This window comes from Peromyscus eremicus, chromosome 17 (genome assembly GCF_949786415.1).
Source record: "Peromyscus eremicus chromosome 17, PerEre_H2_v1, whole genome shotgun sequence".
In the NCBI taxonomy this organism is placed as follows: domain Eukaryota; kingdom Metazoa; phylum Chordata; class Mammalia; order Rodentia; family Cricetidae; genus Peromyscus; species Peromyscus eremicus.
In genome coordinates this window covers 751,485-760,949 of record NC_081433.1, presented here as the reverse complement: position 1 = coordinate 760,949, position 9,465 = coordinate 751,485, and the positions used below count along the sequence as shown (strand labels likewise).

The window sequence follows — 9,465 nt, the reverse complement described above, 5'->3', positions numbered from 1 at the left end:
ATTAATAGAACAAGCCCAAGGCCAGGTATTGGGGTGAACGCTGAAAGACAGAAAAGCAGAACCAACCACAACTAACCTCACCTTGCCAATTTCTCAGCGGATCCTGTTTCCTCAGACTGGAAGCCTCTGTGTCCTCATCCAAATGGATCTCAGTTGAACTGCTGCTCAAAAGCCTAAAAGCTTAACCGGTCTAGTTCCTGGTCCTTGCGCCTTATATACCTTTCTGCTTCCTGCCATCACTTCCTGGGATTAAAGGCGTGTGTCACCATGCCTGGCTGTTTTCAGTGTGGCTTTGAACTCACAGAGATCTGGATGGATTTCTGTCTCCAGAAGGCTAGGATTAAAGGTGTGTGTGCCACCATTGTCTGACCTCTATGTCTATCTAGTGGCTGTTCTATTCTCTGACCCTAGATAAATTTATTAGGATGCATAATATATCGGGGAACACAATATCACCACAGAGTTCTTCTATGTCCAATGCCATGGTGACGAGTTAGCACTAGATCATACTTAGTTTGAGAGACTTTACATCAAGAGGAGAAATCATCACACTGTTCTTTTGGGAAGAGATGTCTATTATGTCAAGGTGACTAAGAAGGAGGAAAAGAAAAAAGCAGTTTATTAAGTAGTTATAAAATTGAAAGTAACCTGAAATAGATGCTAATGACAATAACAAACTCCAGAAAGACATCAGAGCCAGTTTATAAATGTTACCTATTAATAACAGGGTTTGCAATATGCAAGTTACCACACTCTGGTAGTCAAATTTAATGCTTCATATAACAGAGATATAAGAAAAATATTTCATTTAATAAATAGTAATTTTGTTCCTAAAAGTAATCTAAAATAATATAAAGGACTAAATAAAGAGGAAGGAGGATGTTCACAAGCATCTCATGTAATGATCAGCTTTATAATTCACTTTATTCTAATAATTGTCTGATACCTGAAGATTTTTAGGACATATAGGAGCTCAATATCCTTTCATTCCATCCTGAAATGTACATATTTGAGTTTATGTTGAAAAAGTATTTTCATAAAGGCACTTTATCAGGAATATGTGGATCCAACAGCCACATTAGCCTTAATATCCTGAAGGATTGTAATAGAGTTAATCATTCAACGTGAACTGTGAAGAGAGAACACAAGTCCCCATCATAAGGATATAATTGAAGAGAGATGGCCAAATGGATCTCTCATCAAATATATATTGGAGAAAGAATAAAAAATAATTTGCAGCTAAAGATTGCTTTTCAGAGAATATGGTAGACAATTACATCAATCACTCATCTGGACATTAAACAGTATTTTTGCTCTAGAGACAAGTATACGCATTTTTGAGGATTATTTTGAAATGTTCATTAGCTACTTATACAGCAAGAGAGAGAGAGAGAGAGAGAGAGACAGAGACAGAGACAGAGACAGAGAGACAGAGAGACAGCGAGACAGAGAGACAGAGATTTTACAGATTTTGATGGTTGGTCTATGAAAAGATTAATGGAATAGCATGTGAGTGCGTGGCCAGAAGCAATATATGTGTTATTAAGGGTAGAATCACATTCTCAGAGATGTCAAACAACAATCACATATGATACAAATGGTACAAGTGACAAAAGCTATCAGAATATAGACTATATGAAATGTTTTAATGTATACCAAGAAACATCATCTACAGAGTAAAAGATAATTTATAGAGTAAGTGAACAGCCATAATCCTGAATTTGAGAAGAAACTGGTATTAAGAACCCATGAAGAACTAAAAACTAGAAAAGAAAATAAATAGTTGTCAAGTGGAAAAGGATCCTAACACGCATTTCTTCAAAGAAGATGTCAGGAATTGATGATGAGAGAACACCAGTAGTGATAGTTAGATGAGAGATTGAGTGTTTAATACTGTCAAATGTAGAATTAACAATAGCTCTAATGACAAATTTTATGTTACGTGTGTCTTATCACAATGAAGAAATGGAGCAGGAAGTAGGTAGCTGTAGAGTGAGTTTAGAGACTCGAGAAAGATGTCTAAAGAAGTTGGTGTGGGAAAAAAATATTAAAACGACCTTAAATCCAAGGAGAAAAAAAATGGCAAATAAACAGAGGTCTGCATGATACTGGAAAACAAAGCTCAATGCTATTAGTGCTTCTATGGATAAGTGGGGAGACTTCTGCAGACTCGATATATATGAGTGTTTAATGAGGGCTATGTGTAAAGACATATTGAATTGTAACCTGATTCATATGTGAATATATAATACTCTTAAGTAATGAAATAACATCTTAATAAACAAATAGCTAACCAACAAATAGATAGAAACTCCTTTCAGATAGAAAATAATTATCTGATTAAAAATAGATTTGCTAACTTTGCCAGTAATCAAATCTGAAAGATTTTATGGTAATAATAATTTTATATAACTCAGAAAATAAGTGGAAGAAAACCGGGTTAACTGGAACTCAGATGGGAACCTCTGATTAACTCTCAGGAAATGACTGACTTTCCAGTAATCAACACGAAAAAGGCAATCAGGTAAGTGTATAGTGTGTGGCACTATGAATTCTGTGATGTTCAGGGTTTGTAATTTAGCCTTCTTGCTGATTCATTAGCAATGTGAGTACTCAGCATATATTAATGATCTACAAGAAAAAAATTAATGGCATTCTACAGGTTCAGAGGCTCTCAAAAGAGCTTAAGATATAAATATGCAATGCTATAATCTTTTAGGATAGCACAGCTGTTATAATAGGCGGCTGTGGGAAGTAGGGACTGAAGAGAGCACTGAAGCCTCTCTTGTTGTGTTTTGGACGGAACTGCTCTTAGAGAATGTTAGGAAAAGATTCCTGTACTCTTTCAGATAGAAAGAAACATATGCAAGTGAATGCTTTGAAAAGATCAAACACTTAATCAAAATAAAACCAAAACTCCTGCAGCACCTTTGAATGACTGAGTAGCCACAACACACAGGCTTGGAAGGACTTGGGTAGAGGGGGCTGGGATGGGGTTCCAGAGAGATTGGGCCTGGCTGGGGACAGTGGGCAGAATTCTTTCTATGAATCAGAGTCTGGTTAAAAGTAGAGCCACAGTGTCAACTTGTCTAACAAAAGAAGCTGAAACCAAAGCTGCAGCCAGATTGCTTTTTCTGTGGATCCTGCTTTCACGTTTACCAACAGGAAGAGAGATACTACTTCTATCAAATATCTGTGTGGGCAGAAAATGACCATCGTGAGGACAACATGGCTGTGAACTCTCCACAGTTACCCATTTTTAAGGACTGACACTGCAGCAATCAGAGTTTTATGATTCTTTTATGGTTTTTTTTTTTTTTTTTTTTTAGATTTATTTGCTTGTTTTACCTTATATGCAGATAAATGTGTCTCTTGGTGTGCGAATGTGCACCAAATACATCCGGTGCACATAGAGGCCAAAAGAGGACATTAGAGCCTCTTGGGCTAGAGTTATAGGTGGTTCTAAGCTGTCAAATGTGCATGCTTAGAACAGAACTCTTGGGTCTCTGCAAGAATAGCAAGTGGTCTGAGCCAGCGAACCATGCTTCAAGCCCCTCAATTATCTGTTTATTTACAAACATTCACTGTAACGTAATGGAAGTGTTTCATTGAGAAAAGCACCATGTGAACATTAATGGGCCATTTCCACTGACGGTACACGTCTTCCACAGACACATCGGGAACCTGACCAGATGATCTGATTATTGTTTTCTTCAGAGTAATTCCTTTATTTATCTTTTTAATTTGCTAGGCAAGACTATGTTTTAATGTTTTATTACCATTAGAGTTGTTGTTACTAAAATATTAAGTAGAGCTGTATGTTGATGAAAAAAAAATCCCCAGTATGGGCAAATTATTAACGAAAGACCTGTATTTTACTGATTTTAACAAAATAGTGAAAAAGCAACTGAATTGTAGTTCATTTCTCTGTCTTTAGAATTAGAATGACAGATACCAACTACATGAACAAGATGATTCCTGGAGCTACATCATGCAGCTCGTGACCTGTGTTGCTTGATGCACTGGATCCTCATCTCCACAAAAGGGTAATATCATAAATGGGTAGTTCCAGAAAGGCTGCTGTGTGCATCATATTGTCTCTCCATCTAACTTGCTTGGTGGCCGTGGAGCCACTGTACTCTTAGCCCAATCTTTGGAACATTAATATTGAAGATTCCTCATGCTGGCCCATGAATAAGCAGGATGTGCTCTCTGACCCACAACTCCAGAGACTGTACTGGCATCAATACAAGTGGCTCCTGGCACTGCGTTTCTAGGGTGACAGAAGCTGTCACAGCAGGAGTGCCAGCATGACAGGCTGATGGGCTACCCTGTAAGCCCTGCTCTGGCTGGAAGGCCATTTTCTGTCTAAGACAGAACCTTCTATAAGAAAACATTGCTTCCTTGTGACATTTCCTGAAGTTAGAATTTTTAACACAAACATGATTGTAATTCAATACATAAAATACAATCTAGATAGCTTTATTGGCACTTCATGTTTTCTAGAAGGTGAAATTAGCAAGTTATATTTGTTTCTTTCTAATTCATATGAATGTATGTCAGCACACACATTCTCTTTCTCTTACCAAAGCCTGACAATTGTTCTTTTACTATCCCATATTTGAATTTTATTTATAGAAGGAGTGTCTGCATTTGCTCAAAAGTAACACTTCCATATTTGACCACAGCATTTCTTACAGTGCATTTGTATCAGAGAGTTTTGCCAAAAAGTTTGCTCTTAATATTCCATGTTGTAGCCCACCTCCATCCACTAGGAACTGTACCTCTTGGAGCAGACTCAGGATGCCCCTAATTCTTCCCCTCTGAAGCTCTGAGCCTTTTCTTCTAATCCATCTCCATTCCTTTATCTTCCACTGACTGAAAGAACTGCTCTCTACCAGGGAACCATAGCACCATACTAGGCTGGGACTTAGGTGGGTGAACTTTGTTCTCCAGTTAATTCTTTCCTGTCATCTCTTTTACCCTTTTCTTTAAGTCCATGTACATCCCTTTGTAACTCCTGCTAACCCTAGAACAGCTCTCAACCAGAGTCTAGAGATACAAGAGACATGTCTTAAGATAGCAAATGGAATTTACAGCAAGCCCACAACTAACATCATCTTAAATGAAAAGAAGCTCAACTCATGTACACTAAAATCAGAAATAATAAAAGAATGTTCACTTGCCATGCCTATTCAATATAATACTTGTGTCTTGCAACAATAAGACAATTTAAGGAGATCAAAGGGATACAAATAGGAAAGGATGAAGTCCAAGTATCTTAATTTGCAGGTGATATTATTTTGTTCACAAAGGAACCTAAAGACTCTGAAAGACCCCCGGAGGAGATCTTCCCTCAGGAGAGACCCCAAGTCCAAGGAACACACCGAAACCACGGATCAGATGCAAGCAGCAAGAGGGTTTATTCAGGCACACAGGTACCTGGGGCGACAAAGTCTCTCGGAGGACTTGCCCGCCCTCCTTGGGTAAAGGGGACTTTTTATAGGATCCCAGGGGCAGAGGCACGGTTACAGAAGCGAGAAGCATAGTTACAGGGTTCCCATTGGTTGATTCAAAGAAGGCCAGGGTGAACTTGGGGACATATTTTTAATTCTCAGAAATTTGATGTGTGTGGCTGACTTGGCCTTGGGGGTGCTTTCCCAGCCCAACTGTTTATTCCCCAAGGCCAAGTGGCCAACCAGAGATATCTTATTTTGACTCAACGGTTTCTCTCCCAGGGCGGGTGGTCAGGGTGGGTGTTTCCTTGGTCCCAGGCTTTTGCAGCTGGCTGATTACGGTTTATGCCAAGTGATTTATCTAAATGTACATTTTGCAGTTAGGCCAAGGACGCCCTGTTTTTCTGGTACTTGCCTCGCAGAATGGCGTTTCTTATGCTAAGTAAAAGCCTGCTATAAGCGGGGTCTTTCAACTCCAGGGGGAAACTTCTACAACTGCTAAATATTTCCAGTAATGTAGTAGGAAACAAAATTAGCACATAAAATCAGTAATCTTCCAATATAAAACTGATAAACATACAAAGACAGAAATCAGGAAAACTGTGCCTTTCAAAATAGCTTTAAAAAAATCTTGGGATAACTAGCTAAGCAAGTGAAAGTTTTGTATGGTAAAAGCTTTTAAGATGTTGAAGAAAGAAATTGAAATTGAAAATATGGAAAGATCTCACATTTTCATGGATTGGTAGGATTATTATTGTGAATAATGGTCATAATACCAAAGGCAATCTACAGATTCAATGTAACCTCAATTAAAATTCCACGGCAATTCTTTGCAGAAATTGAAAAACAATATTCAACTTCTTGTGTAAGCATACATACACACACACACACACACACACACACACACACACACACACGAAAAGAAAAGAGAAAAAGAAGAAAAAAAGAGGAGATAAGAAGAGAAAAACAAGATAGCTAAAAGCATCCTGAATAATGAAATTAAAGAACCACTGGAAGTATCAGCATCCCAGATTTCAACTTGTATCACAGATCTCCACTAATAAAAATAGCTTGGTATGTTCATAGAAACAGACACCTTGGTCAATAGAACAGAGTTCAGGAGCCAGACACACTCCCATATGCCTATAGATATCTGAAGTTTGACAAAGAAAACAAAAATACACACTGGAGAAAAGACAGCATCTTCAACAAATTAAATGGCTGCATGTAGAAGAATGCAAATAGACTCATATTTATCTCCCTGCACAAAACTAAGCTCCAAATGCACCAAAGACCTCAACATAAGGTCAGCTACCTGAAATCTGATAGAAAGGGGTAGGCAGTAGGCTTGAAATCATTGGCACAGAGGAGAATTTTCTGAGCAGAATATCAATGGTGCAGGCATTTAGACTAACAGTTAATGAATGGGACCTCATAAGTTTAAAAGCTTCTATATAGCAAAGGACATCATTATTCAAGCAGAGCAGCAGTCTACAGAATAGGAAAGAATATTTACTGATTACACACCTGAGAGAGGGTTAGCATCTAGAATAGATAAATAACTAAAACAACAGAACACCAAAAAAACAAACAACCCAATAGAAACATGAGATACAGAGCTAAACAGAGAGTTCTCAAAGAATGAAACACAAATGGCTATGAAACAGTTTAACATTCTTAGCTATAAAGAAAATGTAAATTAAAACTACATTGAGATTTCCTCTCATCTCATTCAGAACTGTCAACAAATAATAGCACGTGCTGGAAAGAATGAGGAAAAAGGAAACATTCACTTATTTGTTGCTGGAGGGAGTGCAAACTTGGTATTGCCACTATGGAAATCAGTGTGGAGATGCCTCTGGAAGCTTAAAGATGGCCTACATTAAGGCCTAACTATACCACTCTTAGGTAACTAAAGGACTCTATTTTACTCCATAGATACTGGCTCATTCATATAATCATAATAGCCAAACATTAGAAACAGCCTAGGTGCCCATCATCAGATGAATGGATAGTGAAAAGACGGTACATTTTCACAGAGGAATGTAATTCACCATTAAGAAATTGTGAAATTTGCAAGTGAACGGAGAAGTGCTAGAATGATTCATCCTGAGTGATGTAACTCAGATAGAAAAGGGTGAATATTACATGTTTTTTTTTTCTTATACGTGGATGCCAGTTTTTAAGCTATTTCTATATATGTGTTTCAGTCCAAATAACTATAGAAGTTAGGTAATTAACAAGGGACCAGGAGGTATGGTGGATGTTCCAAGGAAAGAGTAATACAATATAGTGTTATAAAAGAGATAAAGGAGAAGCAAAGGCGATTAAATGTGGAGGCAGCTGTGAGGACAGGAAAAAGAAGGCAATACGGTATGGGATAATTAACACTAGAAGCCTTTGGCAAAGCTGTGTGGAAAGCTTTCTAAATAGTAGAAGCTTCTTAAATTGTATACACTAGTGTTTCTCAACTTTCCTAATGCTGAGACCCTTTAATACAATTCCTCATGTTATGGTAACTCCCAACCATAAAATTATTTTCATTGCTACTTCATAACTTTAATTTTGCTATTGTTATGAATCATAATATAAATATCTTGTATTCATGATATCTAACATGAGACCCAGGTGAAAGGCTCATTTGACCCCCCCCCATGGGGCCAAGACCTACAAGTTGAGAACCTCTGGTATATACATATAAAAGGAATTTAAATTGAGTCACAAATATAATGAGGGAGGAAATGTCCCAAATAGATATCTTTTATTTTTCAAATATGAAACACTTCATGAATTTGTGTATCATCCTTGCACAGGGCCATGCTAATCTTCTCTGTATCATTCCAATTTTAGTATGTGTGCTGCCAAAGCAAGTACACCAAATAGGTATATTATGTCAGAAGTCAAATTTCCTTTGACCAGAATGGTTTATATCTTCTTGAGTCATTGGCCTAAAGGATCCCACAAACACCCTCCAAAATTACAGAATATTGCCAAGACAATTGATTACCTTCCACAACCTGATGATAAAGACCTACTGTTAAAGACACCACTTATTTGTTTCATTGAACATGGAGAAATCAAACTGGTTCCCAGCTAGATTCACCCATGCTAACTAGCATCCATTGTGTTGGAAGGAACTATGCAGAGAAGAAAAGTAATCATCAATCTGATCTAGCTGTAAAGCCTGTCACATACAACAAAGATGTACCTACAAGGCAAACTAGTACTATAATAGTGGCATAAATGTTATGGGAGTAACCAAGTACAGTTAAAACTGTATTTAAGACCCACGCTATGAGATGGAAACCATACCTGACACTGTTAAAGTGGCCAATAACTTTAGAATAGATAGATCATGGGCCCTAAAGAAAACATACTAATATTATTCTGCTAAAAGAACATAGCAACGAAATAGCTTCTGATAACATATTACTATCACAGTGCATCAGTCAAACACCATAAGACGCTCTCTTTAGTAGATGGTAATTGACAGAGACCCACAGCTGGACAGTGTTCAGAGAGCAAGAGACATTGGTGAACTAAGCCATAAATGGAATGCCTTCATCAAAACCTTTCCATCAAGGCTCAATATCCATGTGGAAGAAGAGGAAGAAATATTAAAAGAGCCAGGAGAGATGGACGTCTCCAAGGAAACAGGATCTTCCAGATACAACAGGACTGATACACATATGAGTTCACAGAAACTGAACAGGTTCAAACCAGAAAAGAGCTCAACATGGAGAAGTGGATGTGGGTACAAATTCCCAACCCTAACCAAGGAGCTATATACATGCTGAGAAAGGGAAAAATCCATTTTCTTTAGTGGAGTAACACTAGGTATACCAACTATTCTCTAGGAAAGTCCTCATGCCCAGGAGTAGTTGGCCAATTTGAAAGAGACTCCATGTTTTTTGTTGTTGTTGTTTTATTTTTATTTATTTGTTTGTTTAGTTTTTCATCTTTTTTAGGGGTGTGAGAGAGAGGGAAAAAATCATGAAATTGAGTGGGT

The 9,465-nt window shown here is 37.6% G+C and overlaps 1 non-coding gene across 1 annotated transcript; it reads right to left on the bottom strand.

Annotated features, from left to right (window-relative positions):
* Positions 1 to 8,224: 8,224 nt before the first annotated feature.
* On the bottom strand, positions 8,225 to 8,330 carry LOC131894770 (U6 spliceosomal RNA). The gene has a single exon (XR_009375005.1). It is a non-coding gene; the product is annotated as a U6 spliceosomal RNA (small nuclear RNA).
* Positions 8,331 to 9,465: the final 1,135 nt, after the last annotated feature.